The sequence below is a fragment of the Rattus norvegicus genome, chromosome 16 (genome assembly GCF_036323735.1).
Source record: "Rattus norvegicus strain BN/NHsdMcwi chromosome 16, GRCr8, whole genome shotgun sequence".
In the NCBI taxonomy this organism is placed as follows: domain Eukaryota; kingdom Metazoa; phylum Chordata; class Mammalia; order Rodentia; family Muridae; genus Rattus; species Rattus norvegicus.
Genome location: NC_086034.1, coordinates 74,257,686 through 74,275,375, shown reverse-complemented (window position 1 = coordinate 74,275,375; position 17,690 = coordinate 74,257,686). Strand labels below are relative to the sequence as shown.

The following is a 17,690-nucleotide window of genomic DNA, read 5'->3' as shown; positions in this document are numbered from 1 at the left end:
GTTTTCTGATGGTCTCAGGCGACCCCCGTGAAAGGGCTATTCAACCCCGACAGGATTGCAACCCGGAAGGTTGAGAGCCTCTGTTCCAAATCATGAGAGAAGGTGAAAAAATCAATTCAAGCAAGAAACAGGGCACACTGAATCTTGGAATCAAGCTGATCACGAGTTGGCAGAACACAGTAAATTAAAAAGTCTGTCCGGGCAAGAGGCATGCATGGATCACCAGTAGCGTTTTGGTAGAAGAGGTTTGGCTTCTGATAAACCAACAAAACCAGAGCTGAGCCCAAAGAGCTGTGAGGCAGGACACCTCATGATATTTGCCTACCCAGATAGAGTAGATAAGCAGCAGGCATATGGAAAGATTCATGTGATAGAGGGGGAGCTGCGGAAGGTATTGGAGCTTGGCCTGCTGGGAAATTGTTCAGATATGCTCAGAGACACGCTGAATGAAATGAGCCAGAGGGAAATGTGGTATGTTCATTAATTATTAATATGCTTATGAAGCAAATGAACAACACAATTAAAGTTTAATATAAAGATGTTTAGAGGGGCTAGAGAGATGGCTCTGCAGTTAAGAACACTGACTGCTCTTCCAGAGGTCCTGAGTTCAAGTCCCAGCAACCACATGGTGGCTCACAACCATCTGTAATGGGATCTGATGCCTTCTTCCGGTGTGTGTCTGAAGACAATGGCAGTGTACTCACATATAAAACAAACAAATCATATATATATATATACATATATATATATACATATATATACATATATATATACACACACACACACATATATATATATATATATATATATATATATAGCATACACATATATATACACACACATCTTTTACTGGTCTCAGTCCCCTTCCCATATTTGGTGAAGAACCTCCCCTAAGCTCTGTGCTTAGCTGCTGTCTTTACTGCAGCAGTGCATGCTGGCGTGCACAGACTGGTCACGTCGTTTGAAAACAGTCAGATACTTAGACCTCCATAGGTTCTGGCAACCAGGAATGAGTAAGGATTCCAGCACTCAGGCTGGCGAACCACTCTCTGTTTTAGGCCCGGTTGTTGGCTCTGCTCTGCCTTCCTGTTGGCAGCAGAGGCCTGTGGTGGTGGACAGGGATTCTCGCTCTTATCCGCTGTGTAGACTTGACGTTTCTTCTCGTCCGTTCTGGGCAGCCCGTACCTGTGATCACTGTTTGTTCAAAGGTAATTACTTTGAATTCAGTTGACAAGATCTACTTTTCCTCTTACTCTATCTCCTCATTCGCTTGCTTTAATTTTTCCTAGCATATTGTTGCCTAACATTTTGTAGGCCCAATGACTCCTTCCCTTTGGTTTTTGTCCCCCCCCCCTTTTTTTTTGCTTGTTTAATTTTGAAGGACTCAATTTTACTTGACATCTTGGTTATTTCCCAGGGTGCCCTCTTGGCTGAACTCTCTCATCTGTCATCTTGACACATTCTAATATTAAAGGTTCCTTCAATAATCACCTGTTGAGCCTTTGGGTGTTACATGGGGAGTGTCTGCTACGATCCCAGCATGCAAAGCAAGGGTGGATTGGGAAAAATCTTCATCTTATTGCCACCAAAAAATACCTTTATTCCAGGGCTTCAACTGCAAGCACAGTTATTGGAGTAATAACCATGCCAAATCCCTGGATCTAGCAACTTCCCACTAGAAAAGCAGTAGTAATTCCATACTTAGCTTACAGAGCGCCTTTGGCTGATGAGACACTTGTCTTCGTCTTCCTATACATTCGTATCATTCTCACATTACTCATGCATAGCAGACCCTGGCTCTCACATCAAAGTGAGCTTGAAGATGAAAGTCTCCATGCCATTAAGCGTTTGTCCCCGATGTGACTTGAATCAGAAATGCTAAGACAGACAGACTCTTCCTTGAGCTGGCGAAAGAAACTGGAAATTGCCTCTCTGTGGCTGAACAGCGATGCAGTGCCTCCCGTTTCAAACTTTTTGACTTACCCATATTTTCCTTTCAGTCAGAGGATCCATTTCTCACCTGTGCATCTCTCTGTATTTTACTTTGCCGCCAAAATCGAGTGGCCAGAGATTTTACCGAGGTCCCCATAGTCACCACTGAACTCAGTGCCCATCTCTCTTTGCTCCCCCCCGGAATTGGAAGACGTAACTGATCTTAAAAGTGCGGTCTGAGGAATCCATCGTGAAGAACAAAGATTATTCCATCACATGGGAAATCCCAAAGGTTCATCTCAAGTCAAAGAATTTAACATGTAACTGTGTCCAATCATTTTAGCTATTCTTGTTTTGCTAATATTCTGTGGGGTGTCCTAGTAACTTTGAGAGGCAAAGCAAGTGTATGCAATAAACTTTTTTCGTACTATGTTATTTAAAAATGAGAAAAGAGAGAGCCCATGTATGTGCATGCAGTCAGTTGGAGACAAGACTTCAGACTCTGAGAAATTACATTCTTTAGGGAAGCGAGGGCCACGTTTTCTACAAGCCAAAGAGTAAAAGGGCCACGCACAGTGTAATTCTTTAATCATGTTGGAAACATATGCTCAACTTGTGTACCAATTAAGTAGAAGAAGATTAAAGAATAACTTGTATAAATTAATTGAATAACTTGTAGTTCGGGGGAGAAAAATATAGACAGAAGGCAAACTGGGAGTAGAATGACAAGACGCGGATGCAGATGTTTGACATATGCTGTTTACTGTTATCCGTGCCTAGCGGCAGGCACGAGGAGGGGCATCCTGTCAAACACTCTGGAGGTTGCTGTATTGATGTAGGTCTTGCTTACTTTATATCCCTCTCAGAGAGGCAATAACAGACTTATAAAGATTACATTAGCATTTTTATGCCTTTACAACAGTGGGTGAGCCGATGGCTTTGCATCTTATTAAACAACAACAGAAAAATAAAGATATTTACAAAGTGTCCTTTCACTTCCTTTCACACTCCAAAGACGTGAGGTGTCCTGTGACTTATTAGGTGATCTCAGTTAGATCCGTGTGGGAAACCAGACTCACTTCGCCAGAGATGGGTCTGGGGGAGAGGATTCGTTTTAAAGCCTTTTGAGAGGGGACCACGAGAGACATTATCTCTTTTGCCCTCCTTCCTTCAAATGCTTAATTCGGTAGAATTTTACATTTAAAACAGTTGAGGTCCTAAACAAGATAATTTGAATTAGATCTCAGCTAGATCTTGTGTGAATAAGAAAGATAGAGACTGTGTTAAAACTGTTAGCTTTCTAATACTGTAGCTAAATACCCAAACCAATCAACTTATATAGAAGAAAGGGTTACTTTTGCTGCCAGTTTTGAAGGTCTCAAAGAAGGCTCTGGGAACTGTCGCTGCTGCATTTGTGGCCCCCTTTGCCTTAACGTACTTCACCTCATGCTCAAGAATGAGACAGGAAGAGGAAAATCTAGGACACCCCTATACATTTCAAGGGTACAGCCTCCAAAACCACAAGATCTCCCACCGGGGCCCAACTCTTAATAGTTCTACTCGCTTGATCCAAGAAGCTGGGCCCAAGCTTTTCAGTGCAAAGGTCTATGAGATTTTAAAGAGCCCAACAACGGAAAAAAGCGAAGACAATGAGTGTGGAACCATTCTCAGCAATGCACAGGCTATGAAAATAGAAGTGGTAGATTGCTAAGAACTGTCTACCAGGAACTGACTTCACCCAGGAAGAAAATGGCCGTGCTCGACATTCCAAGTTACCTACTCCTTGTCACTTTGCATAGACATCTTGTTTGTCAGACGGCTTGTGTGTGATCTGCATAATCTATCTAGAGGATTATGTTAATAACACTGTAGGAGAACCTGGCCTATTGTGGTGTTGGAAATTCTTTGTTGATATAACGTGTCAGAATCATAAACCATCCAGGAGTATGTTTGGTTACTAGGCAACACGGGGAAAGTTGTTTTCTTCTGTTGTTTCTTTCTGAAAAAGACTCTAGGGAAGTGCTGGACCTCGGGACACAGATGACTGGAGATGAGAAGACACCAAGCCGTCTACAAGCTGGACGAAGAAGCAGAATCAGTTCCAGCTGGGGCCCTGGTTACATGTTAAAGACCTGGTTTCTGACAGTTCTCCCCCAACAACATTAAGTATTTCACCATGTACAGTGCACGTGACTCTGGTCTTTTTTTGTGAAGCACAGAGTTCTATAGTTGAATCATTTGAAGGGGGAGGGGGGAGGCAATGTTTTTCATATATAAAGAGCTTCTAAGCATAAAAGCCAATATTGAACTGCAGTAGATAAAATGCTAATAGGTAATTTGTAAAAGTAGAAATGCAAATAAATGATAATCATTGTGGAAAAGTATTTGCCCTCAGCATCCATAAAAATATAACTGATAAGGTATATGGCAATCTTCACTGATCCAACCTAGAAGTTTGTGACAGCAGTACACACACGCAGACACAGGTGCACAAACAGACATATAAACACACACAAACACACCCAGGCACATGCATACGTGTACACACACAAACATGCTCAAACACATACACACATGCACACAAACACACACACACACACACACACACACACACACACACACACACACACACACCTGCCCCATCATAGCTGGAAGGGATATGATAAAGGTGAGTCTTCTTTAAGTCTGTGTTTTCGAATCAGCAACAGCACCGTGGAGTTATGTAAGAAATATGTGTTATGTAAGAGATTCTCAAAGCACTGTGAGTGCTCCCTGCATGAAGGTTTGAAATACCTGTTTATTAAATCATAGGACTCTTCATAGGATGGACCATTTACTCCATAGCTTATCATACATCAACACGGTATAGCCTCCAAGGATGACTAGTGCATGGGAAAGCGTTCACGATGTATTAGGTGTAGAAGAACGCTTCGGGAAACAAATCAATTTCTAATTGACTGTAACCGACAGTAAGCATAGGAAATACCGGAAATGAAAATGAAAATGCTAATGCAAGCTGTGGCAAAGGGCTAGAGTACTTTATTTTCTTTCTTGATTTGTTAATTTATTTTCCTAGTATTGGGAAAGCATCTAGAGTTCAAGAAAGCAAGGGATTAATTTTCCCAAAACAAACAAACAAAAAATATGGAGTGGGGAGGGAGCTGTGGAAAGCAGTCCCTTGAGACAGGATCAGTCACTGAATCTGGAACTATGAGACCAAAAAGCCCCAGGCATCCTCTGGTGTCACCCTCCGCAGCGCTGGTGTGATGGGTGCAAACATGGTCACACCAGACTTTTACGGGAGTTCTGGAAATCCAAACTCAGATCTTTCTGCTGGTACGACAGTGTTTCTACCTACTCAGCCATCTCCCCAACCCTACTGTGCTCCTCTTTCTCCTCCCTCGCCCTCCGCCCTCTGCCCTCCACCCTCCGCCCTCCGCCCTCCGCCCTCCGCATATAACTTAGGAACCGAACATATGTAGCAAAGCAAGCTGAGAAGTGTGCTCAGTTCTTTTCCTGACAGGGCTCCCTGATCAAACATCTGGAGAATGAGGATAGACTGTGCGCAGGAAGAGTGGAGAGAGGAGACTTGAAGCCAGTGTACCGACCTGTGCCAGTGTTCCCTGAACCCAGGTCAGGCAGAACCCAGAGGAAGGTGGTGCTTTTTTACTTAGTACATTGGAAGATGGCACTCTATGACCCTTCACCTCTCCACTTACCCCTTCACTCTAAGCAAGAATGTGAGTCTTAAAGGAAGTTCCTGACAGGCAGACCGCCCACTTCCGTTCCCCATCGTTTCTTAAAACAGCCGGCCCTGGAGTACGGAGAGGAGGCCATCTTATCTCCTTCTCCTGCTTGACAAGGGTCAAGGTCCAGCAGGTCTAATGGAGGCGTAGAGGATCAAAGCTCCGTGTTGATCAGGGTGATCTCTGTCTGTCCCTTGCTGTGGTCAGCGTGGATGGCAAGCACTGTTCAGCGCGGACTGTCTTTTGTTACAGACTCGAGCAAGGAGTGCTTTTCTAGGTAACTCCAATATGCAGTCGATCAATAATAGATGGACTCAAGTGTGCATCTAGCCCTCAAAAGACAGAACAGAGAAGCAAAGAAAAGCCAGCTGGGTCTCAGGGGGACAGCAGGCGCACATGTTTCACTAGCCACGGTCACCTCACAGCTACAGGAACTGACTTGAGTCTTGAAGCTGGGCTCTGTTTGGCCAGATGTGAGTTTAAAGAATGTGATACAGACTTTCGTGTGCAGAGAGCAGCTTGTCTGGGAATCCTTGAGGGGATTCCAGTAGAGATAAAAAAAAAAAATCGAATCTAGAGACAAACATGGGAAGAGGTAGGAGATAACCTGAAGATCTTTTAAAAGTCACTAGAGGTCTGCAGAGGTCCCCAGCTCTCCTCCACCGGAGGCCCGGAAGCCAGGGACACCTTCCTTTTATGCCTCTTGTTTCTCTCCGATTTCAACCGCAGGGATCAGTGCCCAGGACACTGGTGCATGGCCACAGACAAGGCTTCCTTCTCTCAGATCATTCATTGGGATTCATTCTCCAGCAGGGTGAAAACAGGGCATGGGATAGAAGGAAAGGAAGGAAGAGAAGTTGAAAGCAGGTCCCCCCAGAGATACCTACCAGGGGCCCAGGGAGTCTGTACTCCCCAATAAAGGATACACATCATTAGCAAGCACAGCCGTTGGGGGAAGGGTGTTGGGGTCTCCTAAGATGCTGGTGTGTTCAGCACGTTAGTCTGACTGCTAGTTCATGTATGTGTGCTCTGCTCTTTGTTCCCTTCCCTTGTGTTTGAGACAGGGCCTCAGTGGACCCTAGGCTGGTGACAGGACCTCAGTGGACCCTAGGCTGGTGACAGGACCTCAGTGGACCCTAGGCTAGTGTGGAACTCATCACCCTCTGACCCTGTCTTTCTGAGTACCAGGCTCTGTTTGTTCTTATTACTGTCCATAGAGATCTTCTAGGCTATTTTGTAAATTACAGCATATTTTGCAACTTGACACAAATTGTGTCACCTCACTTTGCAAAATGGCCTTAGGCACCATCTCAAATCAGTTTCTAAACTAGGAGGTCCTTAATAACCAGTTGTAACCAAGTCCCCAGATGAAATGACTTCTTTTTCTATTGTAAGAGGTGCCTACCATTTTTTCCCCTCATGGCCAAGTTTAAAGACCGAGGATCGCATTGTATTGTTTTAAAATACACAGAGAAGCTGAATCGAAGGCTGGCCTCCCAGCTTTCCTCAAGGTTTACAAATCACCCAATGCCCAGTAAAGCAATAGAATCTGCCAGCCCAGCTGCAGGGTAGGACCTCCGTGGTGCTGCTAACGATAATTTCATGTGTTTGTTTTATTTCAAGCGAAGAAATTGGAGATGTCCTCATCTCGCTCAAACTAGTTGAACCCAGCCCTTTCACTTGGGTCTCACTAGAGTCTGGTAGCCTACTTTGGACATCAGGGGTCCTAAGCCCTATTTACAGATCACATTAAAGCCACTGTCTTTTGATCATGAGTTTTATGGAGAGCTGTGACGTTTGATAAAAACTAAATAAATAAATGCAGACTACCAGTGAGTTCGCCTTTCTTGGCCTCTAGTCACTAGGTGTTCCTTACTTTAGATCACCCCACTTCTTTATCCTAATCCTTGGTCCTCAGTGAGGCAGCCTTGAGTCCAGGGCTCTCCCTCTTTTTGCTGGCCGCCTAGAGAGTAAATGCTCTCATGTGCTCTCATTGCTTTGGGGGTTGGGATTCTGCATGGTAGGGACAGAGCTGGATTATCACTCTGTACAGAATTTTTAAATATTACCAGAATATTTTAAAGCTCAATAAGCATATATATATATGTGTGTGTGTGTGTGTGTGTGTGTGTGTGTGTGTGTGTATCTTGCTAGCTGGGGGAGGGGCAGACTTAAAATATCCAACATTAAAATATGTGCCACATATTATCCGTTTGGCCTTCAAAAGCAAAGAGGGACCACACACACACACACACACACACACACACACACACACACCTCCATTTGTCCCACTTATCCCAGCAATGTTGGGAGCTTATATGAAACCTAAGCAGGATGAAGTTGGCATTATCTGGCTTCTGAACAGGAGGTGTCTGTGTGCATAAAGGCCCCTTGAGGTTGACCTAGCAGGAGAGCGCAGCTACCCCTTCCCTACTGAGAATGCAAATGAGTGAAGAAATTTTTTATTTTCAAACTGATATGAACTCAGATGTGAGGTAGGGGATGCTCGATTCATGGCAATTGCTACGTGATTTATACGCAGCAGCTCCCAGGAAGAAGGAACGTGAACTCACTCTTTGCTTAGAATTCTTCCCAATAGTCTGGAAGAGAAACCCTTCACCCTGGCTATTGAGTTTAAAAAATATATACTTAAATCTATGATAAAATCACCTGGGCCCTGGCCAACTCAAACACAGATGATATTTAGAGCACTAGTCATGAACTGATGAGCAGAACACAATTACAGAGTATGGTCTGGCTTGGTTCCAGGGTAGGGTCATGAATTAAAACGTTGTCATGAGAGCAGACAGATAGGACAGACAGGGCTGGGTGCTGGAGAACTCTAGGAGTAAACACAGCATTTTTCACTCACCATTAGTCAATTGTTCAGAAGTAGATGATCCGACGCACACAGTATTTTAGGGAAATTGAGCTTACCAGTTGAGCTGTGTGCAGAGAGGACAAACTTGAGCAGAATTGCAATGATGAAGACCTGTAGTGGGGAGGAGTGGATGTGTATAGCCAGTGGTTTCAAAGAAATAGGAAGGCTTTGAGAGAAAACATGGAGCTAGAAGGAGTTAGAGGTGCAAAACATGAGAATGATGCTTTTAGCCTTTGGGGCTGAAGATAGGAGGCAGGGCAGGCATACTGGAGAAGGCTACTTTGCTTGCAGATCTGGACATGCTATTTATGATGGCTGGTGTGTATACCTTTAAGGATGCAGCACACAGTGTGACTGGGATGGTAGCCATCAGGTGATTCTGGCTAATTCAACCAAGAGACCAGTTTGAGAAGGAAAAGCAGAGAAGACAAGAAAGTCGTCTCTGTGGCATACCAGGCCAAGGTGAGCAGGGTGGGTGGATGGTGGGATTTTATGAAAACAAGTACCAAGAGAGGCAGACAGACACAGGGTCTCCCTGATGTCAAGGGTGTGGATTTCGAGAATTAGCACCTGCTGGTGAGATTCTTGGGTTTAATGGAAGGGTGTAGCTAGGGTGAAAATCCAATGAGGGGAGATTATTTCGAACACAGAGCTATGGCAGGAAGATAAAGATGTTGAGTATCCATCCCCATGATAATTGTGCAGGGCCAGAGAGAATGAGGTGTGAGGTGTGGAGTAGTCACAGTTGGGGAGATAGCAGTGAGACCTTAAGGATATGTTGTTAATGTGCTTGTTTAGTTCTTTAAAAAACTGAAGCATCACTCTTCTGTCTAGTTTTATGTCAACTTGACACAAGCTAACATCGTCGAAGAGTAGGGAACCCAGATTGAGAAAATGCTTCCATGAGATCCAGCTGTAAGGCTTTTTCTCAATTAGTGATCAATTGAGGAGGGCCAACTCGTAGTGGGCGGTGCCATGCCTGGGCTGTTGGTCCTGTATTCTATGAGAAAGCAGGCAGAGCAAGCCATGAGGAGCAAGCCAGTAAGGAGCACCCATCCATGGCTTCTGAATCAGTTCCTGCCTCCAGGTTCCTCCCCTGCTTGAGTTCCTGTCTGACTTGGTTTGGTGATGAGCTGTGATGTGGAAGTGTAAGGCCAATAAACACTTTCCTCTCCATCTTACTTTTCGTCATGGTGCTTCATTGAAATAATAAACCTGATGCAAACCAGAGGCGTGAGGATGGCGTCAGCGACCCAGCGCTACTCCAATCCCGCGGGAACGGAGCGGGGGAGGGGGCACAGGCATGCTCGCGTATTTTCCATGCCGCAGTCTTGGGTATGTTTCTACATCCGAGGCCGGTCGGATTACAGGATTGCTGGACGATAGGCATGATTGTCGTACCTCAAGGACTAAATGCCCTCTCTACCTGTAAACTTGTCAAGGGGAAATGGGTAATCTTGTCTAATTTTGATTTGTGACTCTTCTGCTCCAAAATCATTTCCTCCTATACTCAAATGATATAATTCTATTATACCTATAAAATTCTATTATAATCAAAAGATATAATTCTATTAAACCTTATAAAGACCTGCCTTTAAAAAAAAAAAAGAAAGAAATAATAAACCTAAGTAAGACTATCAGCTTAAGAGGCATGTTTCCAAATAGCATTGCCCTGGTAATGACCAGGAGAAACCTAAAGATTTAACTTCATGTTTGTACCTTGAAATATTGAGTTTCATAAACTCTCATGAATGAAAATTAGAAGTGCAAACCTCATATATGGTGATTTCCAATTTTTGTTTTTACAGAATTCTGTGTGTGTGTGTGTGTGTGTGTGTGTGTGTGTGTGTGTGTGTGTTTTGAAAGGGTCCTTTTTTTGTTTCTTATTTTGGATTCTGGTTTGTTCAGAAGTATTTGTTTCTTTGTCTGTTTGTTTGCCAGAGAGAGAGAGAGAGAGAGAGAGAGAGAGAGAGAGAGAGAGAGAGAGAGAGAGAGAGAACATAGGGTTGGGTAGGTGGGGAAAATCTGGAAGAAGATGAGGACTGGGAAACCATGAACAAAATGTACTATATAGAAAGTACTTTCAATTATATATGCATGAGAGGGAGAGGGAGGGAGGGAGGGATGGAGGGAGAGAGAGAGAGAGAGAGGAGATATTGAGTTTCATTGTAAGAGAGGCTCCATCACTCTTCTCCTAATAATGGCAGTGGTGACTTCCAGCATCATTTCTTCCTGTTCTTCTCAGGCTGAGAGGACAAACTGGAACCAGATGTGTCCTGACCTTCTCACAACCTACACACAGGCATGAGGCCCTGACACACGCCTTAAATGCAGCCCACATGTCACGAATGCAGGCTCTGCTTTCCATGATGGGCCTCACAGTCTGGGGTGCAGCTGCTGGCCACAAAGCCCCAGGCTGGCATTTGACAAAGCACAAGCTTCCTGAGAGGAAACTTGAGAGGGGACAGTATGCCAGTGGGTGGTCACCTTCCCCATCAAGATCTTCCCTTTAAGCCCAAGCCTCATGGGGAAGGAAAATCTGACATGTAATTCTGACCTTTCCAGTGTTCTCAACTGGAAAAGGGACAGAGGTGGGTGCTGTCGGGCCAACCTTTAGAACCTGGAAGGCTACAACATAGAGCATTTCACAAGGGCAGACATCTTGCATTTTATACACACCCCAAGCAATAGGCCCTTGATGCTTCCTAATGGTTTGACTCCGCTACAAGCATTCATCTTCAATTTTCCTATCACCTTTGACATGTTCTTTAACCTGTGGCACATTGCTCCTTTCAGATTAATCTGAAAATATTTTTCCTTTTACTTCCCCTATTGCCTCTGTCCTTCTTTCTCCAATCTCCCAGTCTCCCACAGTCTCTCTCTCTCTCTCTCTCTCTCTCTCTCTCTCTCTCTCTCTGTGTGTGTGTGTGTGTGTGTGTGTGTGTGTGTCTCCCTCTCTCTCTCTCTCTCTGTCTCTCCCTCCCCCTATAAGTGTGTGTCTGTATCCTTCTTTTTTAACTTTTGAGACAAGGTCTTACTTAGCTGCCCACATTAGTCTTGACCTTAATCTGTAGCCGAGGATAACCTGGAACTTGTGATCTCCAAGAACTGGAATTGCTAACCTATGCCAGCATTCAAACCTTCCTTGCCTGATCGTAAAGGGTTTACTTGAGTATTTTACATTTTCATCTTCAGAATTCATTTTTTAAAATGCACTCGGAATAGCCATGAGGCAATAAACACCTCTTTGTGTCTTACTCTTTAATTTTTTTTCCATTAGCCTATCAATAGTTTTCAATGTGTATTCATAGTTTGCCTGCATGTGTGTATGTGCCATTGGAGTTCCTGGAGCTGGAGTTAAAGACAGGTATGAACTGTCACGTGAGTGCTGGGAATCAAACACGGGTCCACTGGAAGAGCATCTGCCCAGTGCTAGTGACCGCAGAGCCATCACTCCAACCCCTTTCTTGTCTTAATTTGAAAAACAATATATTGGTTTGGGAGAAAAGGATAAAATGTTCCAGCTGAAAAACCGAAAAAAGAAAAATGTAAGAAAACATTTACTATCCCATCAGCCAAATACACCAATAATTCACAGTCAGCTTTCTATCTCTCTGTGTATATCTAGAAAAATGTATGTCTTTTTTTTTTTTTTGGTTCTTTTTTTCGGAGCTGGGGACCGAACCCAGGGCCTTGCGCTTCCTAGGTAAGCGCTCTACCACTGAGCTAAATCCCCAGCCGAAAAATGTATGTCTTATTCGCTATTTTTATTGCTGTGAATTTTTAAAAAGTGACCAAAAGCCACTTGGGGAGGAAAGTGATTATTTCAGCTTACAGTTTCAGTTTCACATCACGGTCCATCCTCCAAGGCTCAAGTCAGGACAGGGGTTCATACACAGGTCACCAGAGCGGCGCTGCTTACTGGATTTCTCCCCATGGCTTGCTCAGCCTGCTTTCTTGTAGAACCCAGGACCACCCACCCAGGTATGCACTGACTTACTGTGATGGTTTGCATATGCTTGGCTCGGGAAGTGGCGCTATTAGAAGATGTGACCTTGGGGAGAGAGACCTCACCGCCTGGTCAGGTGGGCAATCCTGAGGCTGCAGAGCAGAGGAGACCACCAACACTGCCCACCCTTGCCCACATCCCTGGCCCAAGAGGCAACTGTATAAGGCCTCTGGGCTCCCGTAGGGGAGGGCCAGGAGCGGCAGGACCCCTGCGCCTGAGACACCGCCGGAACCTGAAGGAAACAGACCGGATAAACAGTTCTCTGCACCCAAATCCCGTGGGAGGGAGAACTGAACCTTCAGAGAGGCGGGTGCGCCTGGGAGGCCAGAAGAGACTGCACTCTGCGCACGTCCAGACGCCAGAGGAAAACACCAAACACCATCTGGAACCCTGGTGCACGGAGGCTCCGGGAAAGGGCAGCGCAGATCTTCCCGGTTGCTGCCGCCGCGGAGAGAACTTAGGCAGTACCCCACGAGCAAACTTGAGCCTTGGAACCACAGGTAGGACCAACTTTTCCCCTGCAAGAAACCTGCCTGGTGAACTCAAGACACAGGCCCACAGGAACAGCTGAAGACCTGTAGAGAGGAAAAACTACACGCCCGAAAGCAGAACATTCTGTCCCCATAACTGGCTGAAAGAAAACAGGAAAACAGGTCTACAGCACTCCTGACACACAGGCTTATAGGACAGTCTAGCCACTGTCAGAAATAGCAGAACAAAGTAACACTAGAGATAATCTGATGGCGAGAGGCAAGCGCAGGAACCCAAGCAACAGAAACCAAGACTACATGGCATCATCGGAGCCCAATTCTCCCACCTAAATAAACATGGAATATCCAAACACAACAGAAAAGCAAGATCTAGTTTCAAAATCGTATTTGATCATGATGCTGGAGGACTTCAAGAAAGACGTGGAGAACTCCCTTAGAGAACAAGTAGAAGCCTACAGAGAGGAATCGCAAAAATGCCTGAAAGAATTCCAGGAAAACATAAATAAACAAGTAGAAACCCATAGAGAGGAGACACAAAAATCCCTGAAAGAATTCCAGGAAAACACAATCAAACAGTTGAAGGAATTAAAAATGGAAATAGAAGCAATCAAGAAAGAACACATGGAAACAACCCTCAACATAGAAAATCAAAAGAAAAGACAAGGAGCTGTAGATACGAGCTTCACCAACAGAATACAAGAGATGGAAGAGAGAATCTCGGGAGCAGAAGATTCCATAGAAATCATTGACTCAACTGTCAAAGATAATGTAAAGCAGAAAAAGCTACTGGTCCAAAACATACAGGAAATCCAGGACTCAATGAGAAGATCAAACCTAAGGATAATAGGTATAGAAGAGAGTGAAGACTCCCAGCTCAAAGGACCAGTAAAATCTTCAACAAAATCATAGAAGAAAACTTCCCTAACCTAAAAAAAGAGATACCCATAGGCATACAAGAAGCCTACAGAACTCCAAATAGATTGGACCAGAAAAGAAATACCTCCCGTCACATAATAGTCAAAACACCAAACGCACAAAATAAAGAAAGAATATTAAAAGCAGTAAGGGAAAAAGGTCAAGTAACATATAAAGGCAGACCTATCAGAATCACACCAGACTTTTCGCCAGAAACTATGAAGGCCAGAAGATCCTGGACAGATGTCATACAGACCCTAAGAGAACACAAATGCCAGCCCAGGTTACTGTATCCTGCAAAACTCTCAATTAACATAGATGGAGAAACCAAGATATTCCATGACAAAACCAAATTTACACAATATCTTTCTACAAATCCAGCACTACAAAGGATAATAAAGGGTAAAGCCCAACATAAGGAGGCAAGCTATACCCTAGAAGAAGCAAGAAACTAATCGTCTTGGCAACAAAACAAAGAGAAGAAAAGCACACAAACATAACCTCACATCCAAATATGAATATAACAGGAAGCAATAATCACTATTCCTTAATATCTCTCAACATCAATGGCCTCAACTCCCCAATAAAAAGACATAGATTAACAAACTGGATACGCAATGAGGACCCTACATTCTGCTGCCTACAGGAAACACACCTCAGAGACAAAGACAGACACTACCTCAGAGTGAAAGGCTGGAAAACAACTTTCCAAGCAAATGGTCAGAAGAAGCAAGCTGGAGTAGCCATTCTAATATCAAATAAAATCAATTTTCAATTAAAAGTCATCAAACAAAGATAAGGAAGGACACTTCATATTCATCAAAGGAAAAATCCACCAAGATGAACTCTTAATCCTCATCTTCGGTTGGTTTATATACAAGTGTGCAATTTCTAGGCTTGAAAGTAAAATGATGCTATCTGGTGCTGGATAGAGGAGCCTTATTTTTTATTATGGCAGCTTGCTATTTTTGTAACATGGTGATTTGGTTGAACACAATAAAGTACAGTAGTAACTGATCTCCCCTTCTTCCTGGATGAGTGAGCAGATGATTAAATGTTGATGTCAGCATCCTTGAGCATATTCAGATGAGCTTCTGCTTCTGTTGAAAATGATGCTGTGTTTGATTGTGATCCGAAGCTTTGAAGCACTACTTGGCATCTCCTTCCTTGGAGGTCTCACTGTTTAAACATAACAGATTTGATAGCTTATTGGTAAGGTGAGGTCCAGCTTGTCTCCACTAGGTCATCTTCATGTGAATCCGGTGGTTATACGGTTTTGTTTTAGGGATATTTCATTTTTTTAATAACGGTTTTAGCTGACATTCATGGAGAGAATGAATCCTTAGAACTGTGCCACTAGTGAAAGGAAATCCTGTCTAGAGTATGTTTCTTTACAAAGCTGTGTCACACCATCCTTTGGGCCCTCTGCTGGAAAAGTAGAATCAAGTCTCAAATAATGCCTTTTAAATTGTATCCTCTAGTACTATAGATGTAGGACAGTACTGTATCATACCTCTGTGGATGTAAAATAGCTTGTACCTGCTTTATGATACATAGTAGTGACCGTGCTTTATCAGAGCTGTTTTTAATGATGTTGCTCAGAATGTTTTCTTTCCAGATGATGACTGAGAAGCTAATTTAAAAAAAAATGCTGCCAGGTACCACAAGAGTAACAGAACTGTGCTGTTTTCTTGGGTTTTGTTTTTTTTACTTTTTTTCTTTTTTTTTTAATGGAGTGTGCTGGATGTCTCTACAGTTTTGTTCAGATGACTGCAGAACCTGGAAAAGCTGTTGCTGCTGTTGATGCATAACACACTGCTATTATTGGTCTTTTTATATAAATATAAATATATATATATATATACAGATATATAATTTGAATTTTTGGAAACTTTAGCTGTGCTGTCAACTTTGGAAAAAAGTATCCCCGTTTACTGTGTTGAGTTGGCACTGTACAGAAATTAACAGCCATATTGGTCTAGAAATGTTGAACTTAAGTTTTTTCCATTTGTACAGGGGTAACGCACTGTATTAAATATGTAAGGTCTTATCTACGTGGGTTTGATTACAAAAACTAATAAAGTATTCTCTAAAAAAAAAAAAAGAAGATGTGACCTTGTTGGAGGAAGTGTGTCACTGTGGGGGTGGGCTTGGAGACCCTCCTCCTAGCTGCCTGAGGATGCTCAGTCTGTTCCTGGCTTCCTTCAGGTGAAGATGTAGAACTCAGCTCCTCCTGCACCATGCCTGCCTGGATGTCGCAATGCTGCCACGTTCCCACCTTGATGATAATGGAACCTCTGAACCGGTAAGCCAGCCTCAATTAAATGTTGTCCTTTATAAAACATGCTGGTCATGGTGTCTGATCATAGCAATAAGACCCTAACTAAGACACTTACACTGAGCTGGACCCTACACATTGATCATTAATCAATAAAAGCCCCCCCCCCAGCACACACACATACACTTGTACACAGGCCAGTCCTCTGCAAGTGTTTTCTCCATCAAGGTGCCTTCTTCCCAGATATGTCTGGGCTTGTGTCAAGTTGATAAAATCCAACCAACACAATGTATATAAATCTTTTCCTTCAAAATAATATACCTCAGTGGGTCTCAACCTTCCTAATACTGTGACCCTTTAACATAGTTCCTTATACTGTGGTGACCCCAACCATAAAATTATTCTTTATACCACCTCATAAATGTAATTTTGTTCCTGTTATGAATTGTAACGTAATTATCTGTGTGTTTTCCAATAGCTTTAGGCAGTCCCTTTGAAAGTTTCCTTCAACCACCAAAAGGGGGCTCGACCTGCAAGTTGAGAACCATTTGATGTACATGAATTTATATAAGAAATCTAGCATGGCTGTCATCTGAGAGGCTCTACCAGCAGCTAACTGAGACAGAAGCAGATACTTAGAGCCAGCCATTGAACTGAGGTCAAGCACTCCTATGGAAGAGTGAGGGGAAGAACTGAAGGAGGTAAAGGGGATGACAACCCCAGAGGAAGAACATTCCCTGGACCCCTGGGAGCTCACAGAGACTAAGCCACCCACCAACCAAAGCATACATGAGCTTCTCCATCGTCAGTGGCACATGCGTAGCAGAGGACTAACTTGTCTGGCCTCAGTGGGAGAGGGTGCACCTATCCTGTAGAGACTTGATGCTCCAGAGAACAGAGATGTCTGGAGGAGAAGATGGGGCGAGGTGGATGGGTGTGAGTGTGTGGAAGAACATTCAGACGCAATGACTAGGGGAGTGTGGATGGGGTGAAGCATTCTGGGAAGGGAAACCTGGAGGGGGACATTTGAAATATTAATTAATTAATTAATTAATTAATTAATTAATTAAAAAAGAAGTTTCCACTTAGTAAGCTATTGCCTTCTCGATTGGTAGTTGCATCATATGGCATAATATAGACACACACACACACACACACACACACACACACACACACACACTGGGCTTTTTAACTGATCTTCACTTGGTAGACATGTACAGTAAGATGATTTCTTTCTTTTCACTCAAGCTTCAAACAGAAATCTTATGCATACTGGATTTTCATTTTTTTCTCTGTGCACACGTTTGTTAGTAGATCAGCAGCCCCTCCCCCCTCAGTGCTTCTTGCCCCCGTCCAGGTCAACTCTGTGGATCTTCAGGGTATGTTTTGAACACCTGAAGGGTTTACCATTTTAGGTTCTGAAGCAAATAAGGTAAAA

The 17,690-nt window shown here is 43.6% G+C and overlaps 1 long non-coding RNA gene across 2 annotated transcripts in view; it reads left to right on the top strand.

The window, feature by feature from the left end:
- The window catches only part of LOC120097515 (uncharacterized), a 98,374-nt gene extending 81,030 nt beyond the window's left edge, over positions 1-17,344 (top strand). For both annotated transcript variants that reach the window (XR_010058470.1, XR_010058469.1), the window contains 2 exons: positions 16,183-16,279; positions 16,731-17,344. This is a non-coding gene — a long non-coding RNA (uncharacterized LOC120097515). The remainder of the gene's footprint in view (positions 1-16,182; positions 16,280-16,730) is intronic.
- Positions 17,345-17,690: the final 346 nt, after the last annotated feature.